This window comes from Manis pentadactyla, chromosome 9, assembly GCF_030020395.1.
Source record: "Manis pentadactyla isolate mManPen7 chromosome 9, mManPen7.hap1, whole genome shotgun sequence".
Taxonomy (NCBI): domain Eukaryota; kingdom Metazoa; phylum Chordata; class Mammalia; order Pholidota; family Manidae; genus Manis; species Manis pentadactyla.
In genome coordinates, this window is record NC_080027.1 from 27,656,746 (window position 1) to 27,683,495 (window position 26,750).

Consider the following 26,750-nt stretch of genomic DNA (forward strand, 5'->3'; position numbering starts at 1 on the left):
TGTATGATTATAACATGAACTCTCTGATTGCAAACTCTTTAATTTAAAAATTCCTAGATTATTTTGAGTGATGGGTGTGTGATGTTGAGGAGTGATCCCTGGCACCATCTCTGGCCCATTGTTAAGAAGTTCTTGAGTCATCCTAAAATAAAATATGATTTCATATGTTTATTTTAAATCTACTGGAGAAATAACATGGCATAGAGAAGAGGATATGAACCATGATCTACAAAGACTTTGGTTTGAGGCTCTGACGAATCAATGTTTAATAGAATGACCACAATCAGCAAGTTTTCTTTTTAACCTCTCTATAATTCACTCGTAAAATGTGGGGAAAAAATGAATAACATGTCATAGGATGATTAAATTAATGTTAGGTGTGCTTAAGAACTATTTTTCATTTTTGCTTTATGATCACTATAATGATTATTACAGAGTAAGGGAAAAGAATTTATTGAAATCTAACTTGGTCTAGCTACTAAACATTCACTGAATAGTGATATTATGCAGCTTCCATGCACTTACTATATTTTATAACCAGTAAACTCTGCCAAAAGCATTAGGTTAGTCTCTGTAGTTCAAGGCAAGAGACATCAGTGCCTTCCAGCACTATTGCACCCAAAATTCCATTGTGTTTTGTACTTTTTCTTAACAAACCGCTATCATGTAGATGTAATATAGTGTGGCCATTTAATGACTGATCTTTTCCAAAGGAAAGCAAATGGAATCATTTGCTTAGAGGATAGCTGTTCTAAGCTGAGGGGTTTCTTTGTTTCCCCACAGTGATGGCTGGGCCGACAGGTATGATGTGACAGATGGATATCAGCGAGAAGCTGTTGGTGGAATTACAATCAAGCTCCAATCTCCTGATGTCAAGTGGTTTGATGATTATTATCTGAAGCTCCGGCCAGAAACAAACCTCCGAAACCCTTGGTTTCAAGAATTTTGGCAGCATCGTTTTCAGTGCCGGCTGGAAGGGTTTGCACAGGAGAACAGCAAATACAACAGGACGTGCAACAGTAAGCAGATTTATGGCTTCATTTAGTGTGGATGAGGTTGAGACTCCAATCTAAGGGAACTGTGCCATGGGGATGGTGGCTGTTACAGAGGAGGACTCAGATAAATAGAGTGTGTATTGCTACTTGCAGTGATAAACAGGTTTTATTTGCACTAAGAAAAATATATCAGAGCAATCACAAACAATTCGATTATTTACATTTATATCATTCAAGAAATCAGCCCTGTGCTAATAGGATAATGTGGGCTCCAGAGAGGAATTATTCTTGACATCCTTAGAGGCAAGAACTGCATTCTGCTCATTTCAATTATCTTTAATGGTTAGCACAGTGTAGGGCACATAGTAAGGGTTTCATGTATGTCTGAAGAATGAATAAATGAGTGTTGAAGGACAAAGCCAGTCCTACTTCCATCAATGAACTATTAAGTAGTAGGCAATTTGCTCTGAATAATTATGGTGTTTCAGGAGATATAACCTGAGCATAGCCATTCATTCAGCCATTCAACAAATACTTACAAGGGCTCACAAGGTGCCAATTCATGCTTTAGGTATAAGGATACCAAGGGAGGAAAGCAAGTTCCTGTCCCTCTTGTGAGGGAGTCAGTCATGCCAATGAACCTACAATTCAACATTGTGGTATGTGTCAAGCAAAGGATTTGGTTAGTATTATTCATAGCAAATCCAAGGGCACTCCTGACTCTAATACGCAGGGAGGGCCAATGTTGATCGGTATGCCAAACAAAGCCTGCAAAGGTTAGGGTCTGTTGTTGAGACTGACTCATCCCCATCCTGTGTAACAAGAACCCTATTTAAATTTGCATAGGGGTAGAATGTTGTAGTTGTTAGATAGGTGCCTTTATCCACAATGTTGTAACACAGGCTTTCCTTGGGATAATGGGTTTCAAATTCTGCTCATGAACCAATTCCAGCCCTCAGAGAAGTCACTGTGTAACAGCACCAAAATGAGGAAAACAGAAACAATGTGTTTTCATAATGCATTTCCTCCACTGAGTTCATGTCCATCCTGTGTTTTTTATATTAGTTCATTCTTTTGTGAAATGAAGGTGGTTGTAACTAGTGATTTGTGATCATTTTTAAATGTGGATGCTTGGTAAAATAAGAACTTGGCAATTCTTGTCCGTTTCTATCCTAGTTGGGTAATGGGGGTAGAGGGACGGTGGGGTGTGGGATATTGTACTAGTCAGCGAGACCCAGAAATCAGAGAAGCCTGGTGTGAGGCTCTGTTTGCTTCTCTGTCACTGCAGATACTGGTAAATCTTGTCCAAAAGTTTCAAATACTTATTCATTTCCTTCATTTTTATTTTTTATTGTTATGAGAAAATGTGTATGAATAAACAGCATGGTGACTTATACATCACAATTTCCATTTTTGTAGCTAATTTAATATTGTTCACAGTTCTATCCAGTTTCTGAAGGACACAGACTTCTTTCCTCTCTTGAGATTTGGGAGCATATGCCTTTGATGTTCTGATTCTGTGACTGTGTACAAACTTAATATATTTTGTAGCTACAGTTATAAAGGGTAAGCAGATCAACAATTCCTGACCAGTGTGGCTGAGGGAATTTTTCCAGATGTTTTTCACCCTCTTTTGTACTAATGTTCTTTTTCCCCACTTCTTTTTGTCTGAAGTATCTTCTTGAAACAGTTTTTGCTTCTTTTTTTTTCCTGCTGGAGGTCTTATACAGACCTCTTTAATTGATTTCCCTTAAAACTCTTTAATTGACTTCCATGGAAACACTATTTCTATGGAAATTATTCTGTAAAATCCTTTGTACCTGTTACTGTAACTCTGTCTTTCACATGAGCACCGCAATAGGATTTCTCTGTGTAGAATCTGTTCCTTACTCTAGGATTGGAAAGAGCCCTTCAGTCTCCCCCACTTAAGGATCTTATCTAACAATGGTTGTCATTTTGTACAGAGACATGGACATTTATTGTGTAATACCTCAGTTATTCTTCTCAGTGATGGAAGCATTATTATCTTTATTTTAAAGATAAGAAAGCCAAGATTTAGAAAGACAAAATAACTTGTTCAAGGCCATGTACTATTAAGTACTATAAACTGAGAACTGAACTCAGATTTGTCTGGAGTTTAACCTATATGCAGTACTAAAGAGTTAGACTATTATAATTTTTTTAAATCACCATCAAATATTCATTATATCATAGCCAATATATAGGTCAAAGATATAAAAAATGAATCTTAAGATTACTTGTACATGACTATGGAATGCAATAATAGATGCTCGAATGATCATTGCTCTTTAGTTATGACCATATTTCCTTATTTACATCTTTTTTACCCATCTTCAAAAAGGCCCCAAGTAGTTTGCTCATATCTAAAACACTACCAAATATGATTAGCATTTTCCTAAATAAAATGTATTTAAGCCCTTTCATCAAGCGTGTGCATAGGGCAACCATTTTGAGTTGGAATGGTAAGGAATACTAGGAGTTTATAATTGATGTGTGATAAGAAAGTTTCACCTTATTCACTATCTATGGTACCTTAAACCTAGTAGTTCAATAATAAAAATGACTTGATACTTTGAGTGGAAATACCCATAACTGAATCACTATTTATTTTTCTTAGTTGCTTCTTGGAAGGTGAAATATAAGAACTAGAAGAATCTAGATCTAGTAGTCTAGAATTAGCAGTAGCCTTATAGAGAATGAAGTACAGAAAAGTTCTGAGTAAACAGAAAGTTCAGTCTCATACACTTATTACTACTTCCTATTTCTCATTTGCTGTTTGTTTTCTATTCAGTTTGTCCTTGAATTTGTTATTCCACCTTCCTTACTGCCTTCTTTTGGATCAATCAATAATTTTTATTATTCTAGTCAATCACCTTAACATTTTTGTTTCATCTCCTAGTATAAGCCTTCTGGAGTTTTCAGTAGAAATTACTAAATGAATCCTTCATTTAATATAAACTATTATAAGTTGGTTCTTGTTTACATTCAAGAATCTTGCAAATATTTAGGTCTACTTATCCCATTGTACTTTTTTTGCTATTGCCATATAATTTACTTTATATGCATTATATATGCTACAGGGCTTTATGATCTTTGCTTTAAATAAATGCTCAGCAGTCATATTTGCTTACTTCTAGTATTCCTCATTCTTCTTTTACTTCCTTGATTTCATACGTGATTCTTTCAGCCTGAAAAATTTCCTTTAGTACTTCTTGTGCCAATAGTTTACATTAGCTTTACTTTTTGAGAACATCTTTATTTCATCTTTATTTTTGAAGGATACATTCACTGAGTGTAACATTCTATATTGGCAGTTTTCTTCTGTTTTTTTTTTCCCCAGTTCTTTTTTTTTTTCATTTAAAAACATAATTCCATTATTTTCTCAATTCCCTGATTTTACTGAGAAGTTAGCCAGATACAGTATTTTACAGTCCCAGAATGCCTTATATTTATTTTTATGGTTTCCAATGTTCTGTTGACGTTCTCTTTTTCATCTACTTTTTAAATCCTTTACTCTTTACTTGAATGTATTGATAGTTATTTTAAGGTCCTTTTTTTCCCCTGACATCTGGATCTTCTGTCAGTCTACTTCTATTGACTGATTTTTCTTAGTCATTGGTAACATTTTATGTTGATACACCTGCAGCATGTTTTCTTTTATGCCATATATTGAGTATAAAATACCATAAAGACTGAATTTCATATTATTTCCCCCTCACCCCCCACTGAGGGTCTGCCTTTTCCAGATTCAAAGAAATCAAGATGGGGTAGGTTGCAACCTCTAGTTAAAATTGTCTTTAAGGGACAATTGGCATGAAATTTTAATTGAGGGTCTAGCTAGTATATTCCCTTCCCTGGATAACTCAGCAGATCTTTACTATATATTATCTTTTCTCTCAAGTCTCCTGCACTATGTTGTTTCTAAGTTCAGCATGTATCTTGAAGAAAAGACTCGCCAAAGTTTGAAGAGTCCATTCCTCAAGTGAAGCTTTTCTTTCAAATAATTACAAAACAATAGGAAATTTCTGTCTTCCTCTTCAAATTCCTGAGCCTTTCAAGCAGCTCCCAGAATAGGCAAGGGAATCAATCGTGAGGGAAAATGGCTATCTTACATTTAGAGCTCCCAGAGTTTATAAATTGACACACCAGATCATTTCAGTATCTACAAGTTTTCCTGGTTTCTCTTTTTCCCAGCAGTGTCATATACAAGGTAGAATTTATATCTCCTCCAGATATGATCCATGTCCTTTCCCCTCACCTCAGAATGTGATTTTATTTAGAAATAGCATCATTACAGATGTAACTGATTAAGATAAGGACATACCGAAGGACTTTTAATCCATTATGACTGGTGTCTTTATAAAAAGAGGAAACGAGACATAGAGACAGAGAGGCACACAGGGGAAATGGGGCAGGAAGACACAGGCAGAGACCTGAGTGGTGCAGCAGGAAGCCAGGGGACGACAAGGATTCACAGCCACCAACTGAAGGCCCCGTTTCCTTTACAGATACACTCTGTCACTCACTGACATTCATTTACATTGCCTTTGTATGATTTCTCCCTGTCACCTCCAGTCACTTCCAGAGGTGTCACTTATCGCATTAACACACAAACATTCTCACCTGGATGTCCTGAGGGCACCTCAGACTTAACATCTCTAAAACTAGCCTCATTACAGCTTCTGTAAACCATAGGCCCAGACTCGAGTCTATCCTCTATGCCTCTCCAGTTTCAAAAAATGATCCACTCACCCACTCTGCCTCCCAAGATATAGGAATAAGACATACCCTCTTTTCCCCTTTGCCCATCCACACAGCAAACTGGTGACCAAATATTGTTAATTCTACCATTTCAATATCTTCCATATCCGCTGTCTCCTTTTCATTTCTGCCTGAATTCAAATCTTTATGCTGCTGCTGTGGTTTAGTTCTTCATTGTCTCTTACCTCAAATAATAGAATAATCTCCCTGTTTAATCTTCTCTTGGTTCTTCCTCTTCCATTATATGCTGAAAAGTAGTCCCAAAGGTGTCCATCCAAAGGCCACATCCCATCATGTCACTCCTGTTCTTAAAGATCTTCCGTGGTTCTCCAACGTCTGCAAAAGGGAATCCTCACTCCTTTGATCCGAGTTCTTCAAATTCATCATTCATATCTTTCAAGGGTCACTTTTTATTCCTTAGACCCATGAAATCTATGCTTCAGCCACTCACAGACTGTGCTCTGCCCTTTCAGAGTGGCAGCCCACTGAAGTCCCTGTGCTTTTACATGTGCTAAGTCTGGCTCAGCAAAGAGCCTACTCAGGATGTCTGTCAGTTCCGTTGCATTTACAGTCTCATGGTTTCTAATAACTCCAGGTTCCCAGTCTCAAAGAAACTGTTACCCTCGCAGTTCACTTCCTGTGCCTTTCTCTTCCTTTTTGTCACCTACCGGTCCAGATATTAACACAGGTCCTCTATTCCCTTTATTTTTATGCCACGATGTAACCATTCACAGAGGCATCTATGTGTGTGCCAAACTGCCATCAATAAAATGAGGATGAAATAAATGGGTTCAGAGGAACATAAAAGTACTTTGGCCATGAGGGCATTCCTAGGATTCTAGTAATAGTCTATTTTGTGAGCCAGCTGTAGTTCCTAGGATGTGTTTGTTTTGAGAAAAATGAGTGTATCGGTATGATTTTTACACTTCTCTGTGTTAATGTTTTAATTTAACAAGAGTTTACCTTAAACCCCCTCCCTCAAATGCAAGTTCTGTGGCCACTATATCCAGCCTAACATTGCTTTCATTCCAGATTTTCCCAAAGTTCTCTCCCCCACACACTTCACTCCCCCACCAGCCTTTGGCCACTATGTTGCCTGATTCCTCTTCCTTTCTTTCTTGGTAACTTTTGCCTCCTTTCTTCTCAGTATTTCTATACGCCAACAAAAATACCTCTGCAGTTAATATACAGAATTACTTAGCTGTTTGTTTTCTTGTCTCCTTCAAAATTCTACCTGTGGAGAGGGGGTGCTCACCTTTTGGGTCCAAAGCTGCCGCTAAAGTTACTCTGCCAACCAGAGGGCCACTTACTCCAGAGAAAAAATGATAGCAGTGCTGCAGGGAATAAAGCAGCTACAGTGATAATAATTTTTTTCCACTGTATTACACCAACATAGAAATACAATTTTCACATTGTTACCAACATGTTAACATTTTTTGTTCATCTTTTTCGATTAAGCTATAAAATTCTCATGGATAGGAACCATCCTATTTGACTGTTTTCTAAACTCCTAGCATGGTATCTTATATATAGAAGTATTTAGTAAATATTGTTAAATAAATGTTACTTTATTTCTCTTAGACCCAGGTAGAGTTACAGCGTCTAGAGGACCTCGAACAGTGGTTCCCAGTCTGTGGGCTGCAGGCCCCAGGGGTCACTACTGATTTGTTGGCTGGGTCTAGAATTCTTGTGTAGTTCAACATTGCCAGCAGACAGAACTGTGCTTTGCATATCCTTGTGTGAATATGGTGTTTTTATGCACAAGCTAATTCAGTTAATAAATTATAGATTAATTTTTAAATTACTGAAATCACAGTAGTTTATTGCCATTATGTGTTTTACCTATCAAAAGTCTAATATCTACAAATATATTAAACTACAAATAATATTTATGGAGTGTGTGGAATACTTTGACATTAAAAGGATTTCTCATATTCAAAAAGATTGGTTCCCCTAGCTTGGAGGTGTTTCTTCTCCCTTTCTGTAAGTTTCCAGCTCGAGTGTCTATATTTTCTCTGACACACATGTCTGAGGAGGATTTGAAGTGGGCTAGTTAAGGATACTTCCTTATGCATCAGAATTTTTTCCTGCCATTTTGTTTGCTTTTAATATGCTTCTTCATAGTTTAGCCACAAAAACATTTCATCATCTCTCAGCCTGAAAACATGACAAGAAAAGCCAAAAGTGTGAAATGAGAAGAAATAATTGTCTGGGTAAGAGAGGGGCCAAATAACATTAACCCCCAGATTAGAGATTCCTCATCCTTCCCCTACATCAGCACTTCCAAGACTGCATTTAGAAAGAAAGTTAATCCAGTGTGAATAAAGGATTCCACAGTTATAAATATTGGGATATTACATTCTGTATCCAATTTTTAGAGATTCATAATATATATCAATATGTTGGAAAAGGACAGATCCTGTTGTAAAAAATTTTAAATAATCCTTCATTTATTTAATTAAATTCAACATTTCCTCTATTTTTCTTTTACTATGAGCTCATCTTATATAATGCTGATTAGCCCCATGCTTTAGGAAAGATTGCGCTAGAACAATATTAATATCCATACATTGAAGAAGAAATTTGATCACATCATGCTAGTGTATGGGGTGAAATCGGCATGGAAGCCCATTTCTGTCTTTATATCAGCCAAATTATTAAATTAATGAGAATTTGATGTGACAGTTTGGCTTAATACAATTCTTGGATTTTTTTACATTTTGATATTTCCATTGCCAGGGAAAAGAAAAGTTCTCCATCTTGGACTCTTCTTTAAAGAAATGAAATATAGAGCAAGATCAAGGCCCCAGATACTAACACATCAAAGTTTTGAGAAACATAAGCTGTCACATTTCTTATTTGAGTTCCAGAGTTTAAGAAATAAGAGTAATTATCCATCCAAGTGTTAATACATGTAATTTTCTATGATGAATATCTACCATTAAAAAGTACTCAGATATCCCCAGAAGAAAGCCCTTGCATTAGAAACTGAAAAGGTTTCCAAACTCTTAAGACACTAGGATTGGAACCCAAGATGTGTCAAAGCTATTTAAAATAAACTAAAGAGAGAGCTGATAAGCTCGCTGAGATGCCCAGGTACACTGCAAAAATAACAGACTTAGTCCAAGAAGAGCCACTTAAACAAACTCAACCTGTAGCCATGAGTAGGCCTCTCTGAGTCTTAGTTTTCTCATGTGTGAGATGGGGATGATTATTTAAAATAATAGCTAAATAGAAAAGGAAACCTTAGACAGTATTGGTGGAAACATATTGGTCCAGCCACTATGGAAAGCATATGGAGTTTTCTCAAAAAAAAAAAAAAACAACTAAAAATAGACCCAGTAATTCCATTTCTGGATATTCACCTTTCTGAACAAAACAAAATCACTAATTGGAAAAGATATGCACTCCTATGCTTATCACAGGATTATTTACAATAGCCAAGATATGGAAGCAGCCTAAGTGTCCATCGATAGATGAATGAATTAAGATGTAGTATATTTAAACAATGGAATATTGCTCTACCATAAAAAAAAGAATGAAGTTTTGTATTTGTGACAATATGAATGGACATAGAGGGTATTATGCTAAATCAAATAAGTCAGAGAAAGACAAATAGCCATATGACTTCACTTACATGTGGAGTCTAAAAAACAGACAAAACAAATAAAATAGAAAATAGACTCATAAACACAGAGAACAGATTGTTGTTTTTCTATAGGGAAAGGGATTGGGAGTATAGGTAAAATATGTGGAGGGGATAAAAGGGTACAAAATTCCAATTAGAAAATAAGTTAGTCAAGGGGACAAAATACAGCATAGGGAAGATAGTCAATAATACTGCAGTTTCCTTGTATGATGAAAGATGGTAAATGTGCTTATCGTTCTGAACATTTAATAATGTATATAATTGTTGAATCACTATGTTGCATATCTGAAACCAATATAATGTTTTATATCAACTATATTTCAATCAAGAAAGAAAATAATTTTAAAAAGTAATACCTATCTCACAGGACTCTAATGAGGCTTAAATATGGTGATGTATGGGAAGACACTTAAAGATGTGATGGGGAAATACCTGCTTCTAACAAAGATGAAGTAATAGAGACTGGATTTACTCTCCTGCTTGAAATAACTACCACAAAGCAAGACAAAATGTATAAAACAACAGTTTGCAAGATATTGGATGTCAAGCAGTGAAGGACAGTTCTTAAGGGACAAGAAATAAATGAGGTGAGCTTCTGAGTTAAGAAGATGGAACTGTGAGTTATGAGAGACCTAGGAAGCTAGTGAAGCTAAGACTGAAGAGGAGAACTGCAAGGAAAGAGAACTCTGGAGATGTGCAGAGGCTCCCTTTCAAGGATTCAGCTGAACACTGGTCACTACGTGTGTGTGAGGATAGTAGAGACCTGGGAAAGAACCAACCCAAAGGATTAGACAGAACAGTGCTCCTGACGCCCATATGGGACAAGGAACAGTGTCTGTCTTCAGCAGGTGGATTGGAAAGACTTATGGTTGAGAGGGCTAAAACAATACATAGGGGAATTTTATACCATTAACTTGCTACATTAGAAAAAAAAAATATCTCAAATTAATGACTATAGATCCAGCTTAAGAAATTTGGAGAGGAAGAGCAAATTAAACCCAAAGTAGAATGAAGCAATAGATCAGAGTGAAAATCAGTGAAATATTTAAAACAAAACAGAAACATAATAGAGAAAATCAATGAAACTAAAGACTGGCTCTTTTAAAAGATCAATGAAATAGAAAAAATATTGGTCAGGAAAAGAGAGGAAACACAAATTAACAATACAAGCATAAGAGGTGACATTACTACAAAGTCTACAGATATGAGAAGGAAACTAAGAAATATTTTTTAAAACAACTCTATCCAATACATTAGTCAACCTAGATAAAATGGAGAAATTCCCTGAAAAGCACAAACCACCAAAGTTCACTGAAGAATAGGCAACCTGAATAGCCCTACATCTATTAAAGAAACTAAATTTATAGTTAAGGATTTTCCCACAAATACAACTATAGGTCAGACGGTTTTACTGGTAAACTGCTACCAGATATTTATGGAAGAACTGATATGAATTCTATATTAACTCCAACAGAAAATTAAAGAGGCAGGCAGGAATACTTCCCAATTCAATCAATGAGGCCAACATTATCCTGATATCAAAACCAGACCAAGATATATATGGAAAATGACAAACCAATATTGGTATATTCTAAAAGAATTTTAGCAAATCATATCCAGTAATACGCAGAAGATTACTATATCATGACCAAGTCAGATTTATCCCAAAATGTAAAGTTAATTTAATATTTAAAAGTTGAGCAATGTACTTTTTTTATTAAAAACCTACAAGATTGTTAAATATGTCAAAATGTAATGTTAATTTCTGATAAAAAAATAGGAATAGACAGGAACTTCATCAGTCTAGTAATACTTCCCCCATGATAAGGCAAGGAGGTTGGCTCTTCTCACAGAGGTTTTAGTTAGTGAGATATATATTAACTAAAGAAATAAAGGCACCCAGATTCGAAATGATAAATTAAACTGTCTTGGATAACAAATGATAATGATATGATTGTCAATCTAGAAAACCCAATGTTATCTACTAAACATTCTCATGAGTTTATTAAATTTGTAGTATAGAAGATTATTATGCAAAACTCTATTATATTTCTATATAATAATAAATGATTAGAAAGTGAAATAAAAAATTACTACCATTTAAAATAATGTTAATATGAAAAACTCAGGGGTAAATCTGGCAATAGATGTGCAAATCTTTATTCTGAGAACTAAAAAACATTGCTCAATTGAAGGTTTAAATAAACGGAGACACTGTAAGCACACATCAGAAGACTTAATGTTACAATGTCATTTCTCCCAAATTTCATCTACGGATTTAAAGAACTCCAATAAAACTCTCAGCAAATTGACAAACTGATTTTAAAAAATTATGTAAATGCAAAGGACCTAGAATACTCAAAACAACTCTGAAAAAGAAGAATAAAGTTAGTAGATTAACATTACCTGATTTCAAGACTCAAGTCTAAAAATGTAGTAATCAAAATGGCATGTATCTTTGTAAAGATAGACAGATATATCAGTGGAACAGAACAGGGAATTTAGAAACAGGCCTACATGTATATAGAAAACTGTCTTGACAGAGGTGCACAACCAATTCAGTGAAGAAAGGATCAGCTTCTTAGCACTGGACAATTTGGATAGACATAGGTCCAACAGAATAGTACTCATGAACAGAAAGCAATGAGTTATTGATACACCTAACAAATAGAAAATCTCAAAATAATTATGTTGAGTGAGAGAAAACAGGAAAAGAAAGAATACGCACTGCATGATTCAATCCCTATGAAACTTCAGAAAATGCCAAGTAATCTACGGTGACAGGAAACAGATAAGTGGTTGCCTGGGAATGGAAGGGATTTAAAAAGGTCCATGAGGAAACACATGGAGGTGATGGATACACTATCTGTATCATTGTCATGGTTTCTCAATAATGTATATATATGAGAACTTATTAAGTTGTTCACTTTCAAAATGTGCAGTCTATTGAATATCAATTGTACTTTAATAAAACTCTTAAGTATTTAAGTACAAATACACACACACACACACACACACGTGTTTATATTTGCCAGACTTTTTCTTAGGCTTCAGAGAATTCCAGCAAAAACCAAACCCTTTATCTTCTATGTCTCTTGTGATTTGGATGCCCATAACCAAATAGAAGTTTTATTCATATACAAGGACTTTTTCCTCTTGCTTTTAATCCGTAGGCTCATCTCCTTGAGGAGCCCAGTGCAGTGTTCTCTCTCAGTCTCTCAGATGGCTCAGTAAGCCGTGCTGTAATGGACAGGAGAGCTTCAGACTGAGGACCTGGGTTAAATTCAGCCCCACCGCCCACTCACCTGTAGCCTTGGGCCAGTTACATAGCCTTGCCTTCTCCATTTATACAATTTAAATGATTACTTATATTTTAGAGTCATTGTGAAGATAAAACAAGATGATATATGTAAGGATCCTATTAAAGGATCTCTGGAAATGTTGACTTAAGACTTTGTACCTACAAAGTTACCACAATAGATTTTGCTTTAGAAAATATTTGCATTTAAGTTATTGTGAAAAAGAAATGCACCATGTAGTATTAGTAAATATATTTTCCAATAATCTCCAGGCTAGGAATGATGATTGACTGCCTATTTAAATACAACATGAAAGAAACAACAGATGTTTCCTCTGCCTTTCAATGATCTTAGTCTTCATATTACTATAGGTGTTTTAGCTTAGTAGGCCTGCTTTATAACAGGTGCTGTTCCCTGAGCAATACATAGGGCTAATTTTAATTTTATGGCTGAGTATCAGACACTATATATGAGTTTACCCACATCGCCGTGGCAACTGTGTGGGATGGTTTTTGCCACAGCCTTCATGGTTGGCCTGGTGTTCTGCTGTTTCAGTAACTGCCAGTGTCACAACCTTTACAATTTTAGAGAACTAACACACGGGCCACATAGCTACTAAATAAAGAAACTACGGTCCCACACAGCCACTAAAGTGGCAAGAGAGCCTTCTGTCAAAGATAAGGTCGCTAAAAAAATCATGTGAAAAAGCTTGGCTATTGAAAGATAATCCACATTAGTAGATGACTATTGCACCCTTACAACATTGGGTAATGCTGGGGTGGAATCCAGGGGAAGCATGTTCTGGTACTTGACTTCAGGGTATCAACATAAAACAATAATAGATGTACTGTTAAAACTAGATAAGTGATTAATCTCTTTGGCAAATACCTAACGGAATGCCTTTTTTTGTGCCACTCATTTTTTTAGGTGCTGGGGCTGTAGCATAAATAAAACAGACAAAAATACCAGTCGTCATGGAGCATATGTTCTTATTAGGGAAGACAGAGTAAAACAAAACAAACAAATAAATTATATGTTATATTAGATGGTGGTAACTTAAGAGAAAAAAAAAACAAAGCAGGGAAGCAGGGTTTAGAACCTTAGGGAGGATGCAATTTAAATGGGGTGCTAAGGAACAACTTTACTGAGAAAGTGACTTTGTGTAAACCCCAGGAGGAGATGAGGCAGTAACCCAGGTGGACACAAGGGAGGATGGTTCCTGTTGCAGGAAATGCAGGTACAGAGTCCAGGGAGGGACATGAGCTGTTATATTTAAGGAAACAGTTAGAAGACAAGTGTGGCTGGAACCTAGTAGGAGATGATGGCAAAGGGGTAACAGAGGGTGAGGTCTTGTAAAGTCTTGCTGGCATGGCACTGACCTTGGCTTTTACTCAAGTGAAACTTGAAGCAAACTCGAAGTTTGGGCAAAGGAAGGACTTGAACTGGTTCATTTTTTGAAGATCACTTTTGCTATCATATTAAGAATAGATGGTAGGTGTGGTAAAAGAGGAAGCAGGGAGATGATTAGAAGGAAACTGCAGTGATAAGATGAGAGAGGATGGTTTGGACCCAGGCAGAAGCAGTGGAAGCGGTGGATATTTTTAGTTAGTACAAGTAAAGCAGAGGGAACCTCCATTTATTGAGTGCTTCTGTAGGCGAGGCCCTCTGGGAGATTCAAGTACTTATTCCTCATATAATTGTGTTGGATAGAAGTATAACTACGTTTTTCAATAGAAACTAAAGCTGGGAAAGGTTCACTACTTTTTCAGGACAAGATGCACTGCAGGTATTTGAATTCAGTCTGATCCACAGTCTGCACTCTGCCACAAGGTCTCTCAGGTTTAAAGCATTGCTGGAGCATATGACTCAACTAGGAAGGATCACAGAAATCTACAGATGGGAGAGATAACTGCGGGTCAGGATGCCAAGGATAATTGGAAGGGACAGCTTGACGGTGGTGTAGATAAGTGGAAGGAGGAGCCAAGCAGAGAGAAGAGCCTGAACAACTGGGAAAGTTGCTCAGTGTGGTCAGGTTCTGGTGAGGGCCTCTTTCTTGGCTTACAGACAGCTGCCTCCTCACATGGCACAGAGGAAGAAACAAGCTCTTTAGTGTCTTTTCTTATAAGGGCCCTAATCGCATCATGAGGGTGGAGCCCTCATGATCTCATAGACCCTACCCCAAGACCCCTCAAAGTCCTTATCGCCCAAAAGCTCTATCCCCAATATCATCACATTGGCAGTTAAGGTTTATTCGTGCTGAAATATGAATTATGAGAGAATACAGTTCAGTCCATAGCACATAGTCTCTAACTTTAGTAAAATTCAGTAGATCATATCATTATTAGTATTTTTCTCCTGCACCCTGTTTTTCCCTAGCAATCTCACAAAGCTAAGAATACTAATACTTCAGAACAAATAAAAGAATGCGATTCTAAGGAAGAATTCAGCAAAAAGGTGCATTGTATAGAAAACGCAACTCAAACAAATGGAAGTCACAAACCTATATAGTTAACAGTAGAGAGAAACACAAAAAGTTTGTGCATTTACAAACTGTGTGTAAACTGCTTCCTGACTGTTCCAGGTTAAAATGTTTTCCTATTCTGCCTGAATTGGTATATGTTGCATCTGGGAAATTCTAGCAAAGTATAAAAACAATATTCAAGTGTGTTTTATGGTTCTAGAACATCTTATCAGACACACAGTACATTGCTTCAAAGGTGGTGTGTTTTTAAAATCCTGGATAACTAGCTGTTACTGGTCTTCAAGTGAAATACTTGGATAACAGAAATAGTATTTAAACTCAGGTTCAGGAGTACATGACACATTTTCTTTAGTAGGAGTTCCCTTGATACTCAGAATGTTCAGTTTCTTATTCCAGTTTCTCTGTTCCTCCTGTGTTTCTCAGCTTCTTAGAAGAGGTAAAGTAGGCATGGATCATGGCTCTCTTTTATGCTCTCAGGCAATATTTAATTAAGCTTCAATCAATGATGAGAGAGAGAGAGAGAAATTCATCTGGTGACTTTTCTCTAAACTGAATTAGCTAATTCAAATAGTCACAGGTAATTGCAGAGTGCCCTCCCTCACGAAATCAGCTGCCAGGGTGCAAGGCATCTGCTGTCCCGGATGAGGAAAATCGGTAGTGAATTGAATTTGATGTCTGCATTCTCTTGGTCAGATAATTCAGCTCAGAAAATCTTTTGGTCCGTGGTTCTACTTTCATAAAATAAATAAATGATTTGCCTCTGTTGGACTGCAGGCACCCATACAAACCCATGGAATACTGGATAGAGCCAGGCCAGTAATTATTATAAAAATTAATAGTGGAGTTGGAATTCAAATAATTAGTAAACAGTTGTCAAACTAGTAACTACAACAATTTGATTCATGTCAGGGGGTTTGGTTGTAATCACTAGAAACTAATTTTAGTGTGGCTCTCTTCAGTAAAGTAAGTAAACATAAATCTAAATAAATACTATTATTGAAGAAGATTGAGGTCTCCTGGGATCTACTGGTAGCTGGGAAGCCAAGTTTGGAAACATGGACCAGCTCCCTGAGGCCATGAACCCAGAAGCCCAGCTTTTAGCACTTTGGACAGACTGCACATGGACCCTACCTCTCACTCCACTGTAAGTGAATACCGGTCGTTCTTTTGTTTTACTTCATTTCCTCCAGTTTCCCAGGAAGCCGCATCTGATTTACTGAGCCTGGGGTACATTCCATTACTTGGCAACCAGGGTATGGAGAATGCAGGGGGATAAGGGCTACTTCAGCTTCCCTAATTCTTGTGCAGCCTTCTGGAATCTCGGTACAGTGAGGAGTTCATCAAAATTAGGAAGGAGATTTGGATTCCATGCAGTCGAATAATGACGTTCACTACAGTTTAATTCAATAATTGCAAATGATAGAAGTGGTCTCACTACTATCATCATTATCACAATTAACATTTAATAAGCAGTTGTTTCCTAGGTCCTATTCTTACCCACATTTTCCCAACACTATCTTATGTTGTGGCCCCATCAATCTGAGGAGATAGCTACCACTAAAAAAATGAAAGAAGAAATTCTTAGTGAGGTTAAATGACTTATCCGACATTACACAGCTAGTAAGTGGCAAAACAGTCTCAAACCATAGGCCGCATAACTCCAAATAAACTAACTAATGTGCATATACATAGGATTGACTTCTCTGCTGCCATTAGGCAGTTTTATAGATTATTGAATGTACTTGGTGCTTAATAAATACTTGGTGAAAACTCTTGTTAGAACAGCTCCGGCATAGAGTTGGTGCTCAGTATATACTTGCTAAATGAATAAAGGAACATATATTACATGTTTATTAAAAGGTGTTCCCTCCCCTGAATGCTCCCCAGAGCACTCAGCATTCCCCCAGTATGTGCTGAGTGGGTGACCCTGTGAATCAAGGGACTCAAGTCCAGGTTACGAGGAAATCAATGCCTATTCATACTGACAAGGTGAACTGTGTGCATTTAAGCAGTAACTTACCTTTATTACTTCTTTTGTAAACATGATATTTTAGGAAATGTTCTCTATAGACAAGAAATTGTATAGAGTTGAGATATTTTGGTGAGTCATTTTATTTTTTAACTCCATGGCTTCCATTCTGTTCTTTTTTTTAAAAAAAAAAAAAAAGTAAATCAATCCTAGAGACTAAACAGGAAAAAGAAGTATTATGGACACAGGGCAGAAACATCTTTCAGCCCAAATTTTCTCAGCTAGATACAGGCAGAAAATAATGCTGGCTTATATGTTTAAGGTTAAATGAAGTAATAAGCATGAAGCACCTAACATTTAGCATGTGTGACATACTTTCTTCTTCTGTCTCTTCTCCTCAAATGCCTGCCTTAGAAATATTTCAAAATAAAATAGTTTGTAGGAAATAATCATTGTCATGGTTGAAAGTGACATTATTGTGATTTTAAAGAAATAGCTATAATAAAGAAGCTGTTACTGTGGTACAGAACTACAACACTCAGAATACAGAGCTTCATAAATACTTTTTGATAAAAAATTATCCGTGTCTATTGTTTTACACAAATATTTCTACCCTAATCCAATCTCATGTTAGACACGATAATTAACCTTCCATGTGTACAATTTGTGAACTCTGCATTTATTGGTTGAATTCTTTGCAGAAGGCTTACTAACTGCAATGCAATTCATTTTTTTAAATTTCCTCAATCATTTCAATTACAGTGCTATTACGTGAGATGGAGCTTTCATTTACCATGCTTGTTATTTTTGATTAGAAGTAAAAGTCTTAATGGAACTTAAATTTTTAGCATCACTTATCTTCAGAAGTATAAACTCTGGTACATTTTGTACATAAAAGTATACTAATTCTCAAATTTTAAAAGGTGGGAATACTAATTTTGCAAATATCTTAGATCAGTCCAGTGATCTCTCATATATAAATTATCCTAGAGGTACAACAACAGGAAGAGTTTCCAGTTATTTAGCACCTCTTGCAGGTTCATGACTCCTATCCCTACTGGCTCTAATTCTCACAACTCTACATGAAGGTATTATTTTCCTGTTTCCAAATGAAGAAGCTCTGAAATAAAGAATAATTCAATTCTACCTGAGAAGCTCTAGCAGCCTTCACAGGAAAGTGACCATTAAACTGTATTTTAAGGTATTGTAGGAAGCTCATCAGAGATTGGAAAGCCACATCTTCAGAAAATATTTTTTAAACACAGTTAAAAATGGAAAAAAAAAAACCAAAAAAACAGTGGTGATGGAGACGGACAGACAGACAGGGCCAAAGAGAAAATTTCTGATCTAGGAGTTTGGTCCTGGTGTAGTAAGGAGAATGGAATGTATGGCTTTTTGCCACATACTGTTTTAACTCATATCCTAACCACCAGCCTTCATATCCCTGTGGAATTCTGCCTTCATTTACACACCATATGGAAGTTCCTCCAAATACTGTAATATAAATGAACAAGATATGCTATCTGAAATAACATATCCATTAGAGGACTGCCAGCCGGCTGTTCCCGGTGAAACATTTAAATTTAAAATTTGATGTTCTGCACATGGAAGTGTGCAACCCGGCGAGTTTCTGTAGCTCCCTGAAGACATGTCTTCTTTCTGCAGCTGCTGCTTTCATTTGCATTTCAATATGAGCATTTAGAGGTCAGCTGCCTGTATTTCAGGCAGTTATAAATTGGAGTCACTAGATACCGGAAACTAATGTCTGCATGGGCACATGCCAACAGCTGTGGTTCCCAGCATTGCCATGTGTCTAGGCGCAGAATAGACATTTAGGTATGGTGTTAGGAAAGGATGAATGGTTTATGTGATGTCATCTGTTACTTCTGCTCTTTCATAGACTATTTTTTCCTTCTTGGGAGGCAGCTATGCTCACCACTGTTCTTTCCTTCTTGACATCACTAGCTCTGTAAAAGCCCTACATCACATAACCAGTCCTTTATTTTATTAATCTTAACCTAGGCTCCCAAGAAGCTACTTGCATCTTCATTATAACATTAATGTCTCTGTCTAGCCTATTATATGTTAAGTTTCATACAATAAGTCTATTCACATTCACCCATCACTCATATGACCCACCAATATACTACTGACAATGTTGACCACTATTCTGGGTGCTAGAGATACAGTGATAAGCAAGATCAACATGGGCCCAATCTGCACAGAGCTGACTGCCTATTCTGAACTAGTCTCTGAATCTCCTGGTATATTTAGAGGCTTTTGTGCAGAATAGGTGCTTAGGAAATGTTAAATGAAGGAATGGATTACTCACTACATGCAACATTAGCAGCTGTAGAGGATACAGTATAAGCAAGACAGTTTTAGTCTTCATGGAGCTTATACTCTGTGATGGGTACAGACAAACACATAGATCATCCTAATGCATGGCAGAAAGTAATATGCATTGTAATAGAGGTGTAAACACATTTCTGTGGGAGCACGTAATGGCAAAAGATTAATTCTAGCTTGGGGAATACTCTGCCCTTCTGTCACCATGGGAAACAAATTATTGTGTCATTCACTGAGCATAAATGGAATCCATTTGTCATATGCAGAAGGTATAAGTAGATTCAGAAAATAAATGGGAGTAGGGAGAATTGGTTCCTCTGAAATGTTCTGCATTGCAATATTACAGTATGCTATCCAATGGCATCTTCCAGATTTATAATTTCCTTCCTACAAAATACTTGAGTCCCTTCCCTTATATTCTCCTTCCCTTTACTATCTGTCCCCTCTTGGTGGGTAGAGAGGAAATAATGAGGGCAAATCAAAAGTATTTTAGTATTTAGTGTAAAGGCTAAAAGAATTAACTTGGGACTTTTGAAAATAAATTGTTGCCAGTTACATTACTCTGTGACCATGAATTAATTTGCTGAAAACAACTTGAAATCATAGTTTCCTTTGCCTCCCTTTGAAAATAGCACTAATCCAGGAGTTTGGACACAAGAGGTCTGGGGCAAGCCACCGCTAACCAGAGAGATGACTTCAGGGGGTCCTTTCTTTCTCTTGGCCTTATTTCCCTCATCTGTAAAATGAGTGTATTGGACCAGATTAGTAGGAGCCAATCTCAGAGGTCGAAGAGGTCATATAAAAGATAAACCAGGTTAGCATTTGCCATAGGAGAATGTGAATCTTCTGATTTTTTTCAGGATAGTCTACAAAGATTCTTATGTGAAATTTCCACAAAATAGCATTTAGCCAAACAAAACCTATCTGAAGGCCAAATTCAGCCTTAGCGCCTTTTCCGTAGCTTCTAGACTAGCGCTGTCTAAAGTCCCTTGTATCATTCTCTGATTCTGCATTGTTAAGGCACTCTTGATTTCCCGTTGTTTAACAGCTACCAAGCTTCAACCTTCTGGCTCCCAGATGAATTAAAGAGCATGTTTTGAGTGCCATACAATTAAATTGTAATCATGGACTGGAGAATTTCAGTTTCTGCTAATCCTTTTAGAGCCTTCCGATTTGATTAAACAATAGTAAAATTAGGACTGAATGTTAAGTGTTCTAAATCAGGGATCCAATTCTGGAGAAGGAAATAGGGAGGGAACGGCTGTCCTTCCCTACTTGCGTTTGCTCTCCGCAGGCTGCCGTGAGACAGATCCAGCCTGAGAGCAACTGGCAGGTTTGCTTTGGCACAAGTCTCATGCCCACACTCGGCCTGGCCTAAAAAAATAATCCTTGAACAGAGTAAATACTACTGAATGAAGTCCATTTCTTTCCTGCATTAACATGCCAACTAATTAACGTGCCCTCTCTTTCCTACCACTTAGTGGATATGCAAAGAGGTCTGGATAAAGTGAGCCATTAAATTATGTGCACTCAGGACTTTAAAACTTGCCTAGGAAGGGGAAACTCCTTGGGCCCCCCCAAACATGCATCACTGACCCATATTTTACAAGCTGAGATTTTTGGAGGAGAGAGATACTATATTACTCATGCTTGTATCACCAGCATCCAGCACAGTGTCTGACATACTGTAAGGATTCACTAAACATCTGTTCCATCAATAACTTAATTAATCTCTGAATCAGTCAATGAATAAATTAACTAATGAGCCAGAATTCCTCTCTAGGGCCTAAGCAGGAAGCACAAAGGAGTTGAATATAACTGTGAGTTCTGTGAAGACATCTGAAGAAAGGCTGTATCCCTACCAAAGAGGAGCAGGGAGTTTGGAAATGCAGACAGAAAGAAGATCAGTAGCAGGTGGTGGGACTCTTACGTCCCAGGTGACCACAGACATGCCCTTACAACAGGTGTCATCTCATGACTCTGCACATTTCAGATGTCATGTTATCTTATAGAGAATATTTAAGAAAAGAAAGCAAAACAGGAAATGAACCTGGCTGGCTTTCGGCTACAAGTTCTTGCTGCATCTGCGGGCTGTCAGTCCACTGTCAGTGCGGCTTCCAAAGCCTGTCCAGTGCCATCAGAGCTTGTGGCAGCTGTGCCTCACTGGGGGGCCAGTCCTGGACGTGGGCAGTGTTTATCCCACAGTTCACTTCTCAACATGTTGTGTGCTGCCTGGTGTCAAATCCATGCTTGCTTAACTCAGGGGCAAGCCCGGGAGTTCATCCTTCCCAGACCCATCTGTTCCTATTTGCTTTTCGGAATCCTCAGGAAGCTGCTCTGGTCATTCTTCCCATGCAGCTCTCAGGGCAGCAGCCCTTCTCTGTGACCAAATTCAGCGTTGTAGGATGTTCATATTCAGTGACTATGCCTCAGCTCTGCATTCTCCACAGTCTCCCTGGCATTTTCCAGTTCCCAGCCTCTCCCAAGCAATGGAGAATGTGCCCATTCTCTTGGGACGGTGTTCCTCTGGTGACAGAGAAGGGGTCCCACCCACGGGTTACAGGGCTTCCCCGCCACCATCACCTTTGCCACCATCCCCTGTGCCGGGCTGTCTGGGGGGTTTCCATAGGAAAACAAATAAATGAAAAACAAAACTGGAATTTCCCTACTGTCTGACATGTAGGTGCTCCTTGCCACTCTTTGGACCCAAAGCAGAAGGTTTTTCTCAGAGCAATTTCTGGTGTGCAGCTCCGTGTTCGGGGCTGCCTTCAAGTCCAAATCCAGCAATTCTGGAGGAAAAAGAGTGCAGAGTCTCGTGCATGGTTGAGGGGCATTTTGAATTCCAATTTCCTTCCCCAGTCCACCTGTTACCATTTACTTTTCAGAATCCTCAGAAAGCTGCTGCAGTCATTCCGCCCAGGGTTTTTAGCTGTATTGTGGGAGAAACAGAGTGGACAGTGCCTATTCCATCTTCCCTGAATTTTTCCCATGTAGTTTTATCAGATGCTGAAAGCACACAGATTTGCTTAATGGGATTGTCTGGTCCACCTGGCAGAGGCTGTTGTACATTGCCATTGTTTTTTAGTTTCATTTAGTGCCATTCTACAAAGGAGTGATTGCCTTAGTACTAATTTGACAGTTTGAAGATGAGACCTGGTATTTGGTGATACACTTTGAGACATCCTGTCATCACTCAGGTTTCATTCATGTACTTGACGTATATCAAAAGTGTCAGTCATGTAACAGGTGCTGTGCTAGGCATGGAGCTATCTCTGTGAATGACAGAATCACTGTCCTCAAGGAGCCCACAGTGTACTAGGAACCACCAGTACTACAGGAGAACAGAGCAGAACCTTCAGTCAAGAGACAGCTATGTCAACAAGCCATTTCTGTACGGGGTGGTGAGTGTATGATGCACATGAGCAGTGGTGCTATAAGGGAAGAGAGAAAAGCCTTAACTCTGAAGTACAGAAGAGTTATGAACTATTTCTAAGTGGAAGTGAGTCCTAGACACACACAAATTAAAAATAGAATATCTGCACGAAAGTATGTTCCAGATGTATAGAGTAAAGTGCACAGAGGCCCATCTATAGGAAGAGTTTATTAGAGGCTGCAAAAAGTTCCAAAAATCTGGTGCCTATAGAGTAGGATGGGTCAGAATAGAGAGGTAAATTGAAAGCAGAACACGAAAGGTCTTGAAGATCAGGACAAAGTATTTCGGGTGTAATTTGGTTATCTACTGAATGGTTTTAATAAGGGACTTAACAAAATCAGCTTTGTACTTTAGAAAAGCCACTCTCTCTGTATCTACAATGGAAATACACAAACGTGAGCAGGGCAAGATTGGAGGCAATCAGATGTTAGGAGGCTGTTGCCGAACTTATAGGACATTCTGGAACTAGTAAAAATAAATCATACTGTATCCATCCAAGGCAACTCTAGATAGCCAATGAAATAGTCTAGCATCTCCACATATAGTAATGGAGCGATCAGGAACTCACACAGGAGTCTGATAGCTGAGACAGGTCCCATCGGTCAGCTGGGCATGTCAGTTCTATTTTCAAAATGTTTCCTGACTCTGAACTCTTCTCTCCATCTCTATTGCTGTCTGTCTAATTTAATCCACCAATATCTGTTGCCTGGTCGCATCGGCCACTGACCAATCTCACTGTTCAGCATGTCAAACATCACTTTGATTCCCCGTCCCCACCAACCTGTTAATCACACCTCAAAGGCACTTGAATTCATCTAGTTGCTTAAAAGGAAAACCTGGACTAATCCTTGATTCTTCTTTTTCCTTAATACCTCACATCCAATCCATCAACGTATCCTGTACTGCCTGCTTTCAAAATATACTTAGCAGCCTATCCTGGACTAATTCACCATTACCTCTTAGCATCCTATCTCAAGATTCCCCAAGTTTTCCCATTCTCATTCTATTTTCCATCTTCCAAGTACAATTTTTAGAATAAAATTGAGATCATGTTAGTTCTCTGATTAAAAACACTCCAAAGCCCTACATTATACAGCCCCAGTCTGGCTCACTTCCCTCAGATCCTATTTCTCTTCCCCCTAACTCACTGTTCCAGCCTTCTTTTATTTCTCAGAGAATACAGTAGGCACATGTGCGCTAGCTGATGCCTCTGCTTGAGAGCATACTTCTTCCAGATCTTTATATTTTGCGTGTCAAGAAGCAAACCAGATCATTAGTAATAGAACTGGTGTCAGGGACCAAGAAACATATATCAATGTGTTTTATCAAATGCTTTTTAAGTATAATCTTATTTAATCCCTATATAAATCTATTAATCAGATATATGATTAAGTCCATTTTTTTCAGGCACAGAGAAGTTAATGACCTTGGCCAGAGCCACACAATAGTAAGTAGTAAAGCTGTGATTCTAACCTGCTGCCTGGTTCCAGAACAGATATTCCAGAACTCTTACCCTCTGTTTTCTGCTGCTCTTAGCAGTTGATGTGCACTTTCTAACACACCATAAGATGACATCTTACAGATTCACCCACCTCAGATATGTGCGGAATTAAGAAGGAGGTAGAGATAGACAAAGATCTAACTCTGAAGAGATAAGAGGCAGGAGAATTCCTTAATTAACCAATATCTCCCCAACATCTACGAATATTGAGTCTATTGCTTTAATTGCTTTTAAATGTAGACACCACTCCTTTCCCCAGTACAGGAAAAGCTAAGCCAGCCAGCTATGGACAGTCATCTTGACTTACTTAGTTTCTTCACCTATAGAGGAAATAGCTCCTGTATCATTGAGTTTCATGAAATTAAAGCATTTTGTAAAGTATTTATTTTGTTAGCACATATTTTAACAGCTCTCAGCTCCCTGATGGTGGTAGCTCAGCCATGAGCTGCTTCTAATAATGGAAAAGGCTGGAATATATGTGATATGATGTGGCAGAATACACACTTGAACTTCCCTGAACTGACCCGGTTGCATCCTGAATGCTAAAACAGATCAACATATTGTTCTTTAAAAATACATGCATCATAAGAACAAAGCAAAAACTGAAGAAACAAAACAGCAGCAGACTCACAGAACTCAAGAATGGACTAACAGTTGCCAAAGGAAAAGGGACTGGGGAGGCAGGGGAGGGAGGAAGAAGGGGAATAAGGGGCATTACAATTAACACATATAATGTAGTGGGGGGTGGGGGGCACAGGGAAGGCAGTATAGCACAGAGAAGACAAGTAGTGACTCTATAGCATCTTACTAAGCTGACGGACAGTGACTGTAAGGGGTATGTGGTGGGGACTTGATAATGGGGGAATCTAGTAACCACAATGTTGCTCATGTAATTATATATTAATGATACCAAAATAAAAAAATACATGCATCAAAATACTTTAAGGAGAAATTACAAAGGTCAAACTTCCAACAGTTTTCTTCTGGCAGTTTCATTTAAATTTGCAATCATTTGGAATCTTTGGGTGACAAGGGAAAACATCACCAGGAACTTCTACGAGACCCTTGTCATTCCAGATGCCCAGAAACAACAAATGATTCAACCAAGTATGCATGTATGTCCTTTGGATTTCAAGCTCTCGCCTTTGGTCAGCTCCCTCTGTATATTCCTGGGCCCAGGTCTCGGGCAGCATTAGCGGGCACTATTTGAGGGAATAGAAACAGCACTTTCCAGGAAAGATCCAATATTATTAGTTTATTTTCCCTAGCGTTTTATCTCAGAATAGTTTAAAGAGGTGGCACAGTAATAATGTTCAGGGAATATGTACATGCAGGAGAAGCAAGATAGTATAGTAAAAAAGACACTTATCTTGGTGTGAGAAATTCATGTCTACTTCTGATTTTTACTATCTGTGTGACCTTGGAAAACCTACTTAGCTGGTCTACACCTCGGTTTCTTTATCTCTACAGTGTGAATACAGGACTGATGCACATCACTGATATATGCAAAAATTATTTTGAAATGTGCCAAACAAATGCAGATTTTCATTCTTGCCCCTGTTCCATTCAGCAAACAGTGCAGTAACTGTGGCCTTAGCACTGTGATTTGATTTGCAAAAAAATAAGGCTCCAATTTTTCCTTCGTGCCTATTGCTATCTATTGTAGACAAGGCATTAAGAAAACCCAGGAAGGGAACCTGAAGGATGACTGCCTGAGTCTCTACTGGGCATCACATTGGGCAAGACCTTTGGCTGCTTCTATTCTCCAAAGTCTTCACCACAGAACATAGCGGTTACATGTTGTCATGACTGACATTTCAAAACAGTTACTACTATAATGCATCTACCCTGTGCCAGGCTCTGTATGAGATACTTATAGCATTTAATTCTCACATCACTCTTGCAAGATAATAGGTCACCATTTAACAGACAATTAAACTGAATATTAGAGAATTTAAGTAACTTGTCTAAATCACGGAGCTGGGAAGCTCACAGAGCAGGGATTTAAACCTAGATCTTCTTCTGCTTATAAGGAGAAAATAAAAGAATGAGAATCAAAGTACTGCCTGTTTAATAGTCACAAACACACCTGCTGCTGAACTCTGCTAGTGGGTTGCTCAAGGTCAAACACCTAAGCATGGCTTTAAAGACTATCACTGCCCGGTCAGTTTTCTGGAAATAGAATCAATCAAATGAGTAACTCTGCTTCCACTTAAGGAGTTAAATTTAAAAAGATAGGGGATGGACTGACTTGAGGACTGGAGTTTCAAACTCTCCTTCCCCTAAGTATG

The 26,750-nt window shown here is 37.9% G+C and overlaps 1 protein-coding gene across 2 annotated transcripts in view; it reads left to right on the forward strand.

The window, feature by feature from the left end:
- Positions 1-431: 431 nt before the first annotated feature.
- The window catches only part of LOC118931779 (metabotropic glutamate receptor 5), a 121,503-nt gene continuing 95,184 nt past the window's right edge, over positions 432-26,750 (forward strand). Inside the window, exon 1 of one of the 2 annotated variants that reach the window (XM_057507148.1) lies at positions 432-1,019. The gene's annotated coding sequence lies outside the window, so the exon portion shown is untranslated. The remainder of the gene's footprint in view (positions 1,020-26,750) is intronic. The other variant, XM_036924544.2, reaches the window with a different exon arrangement.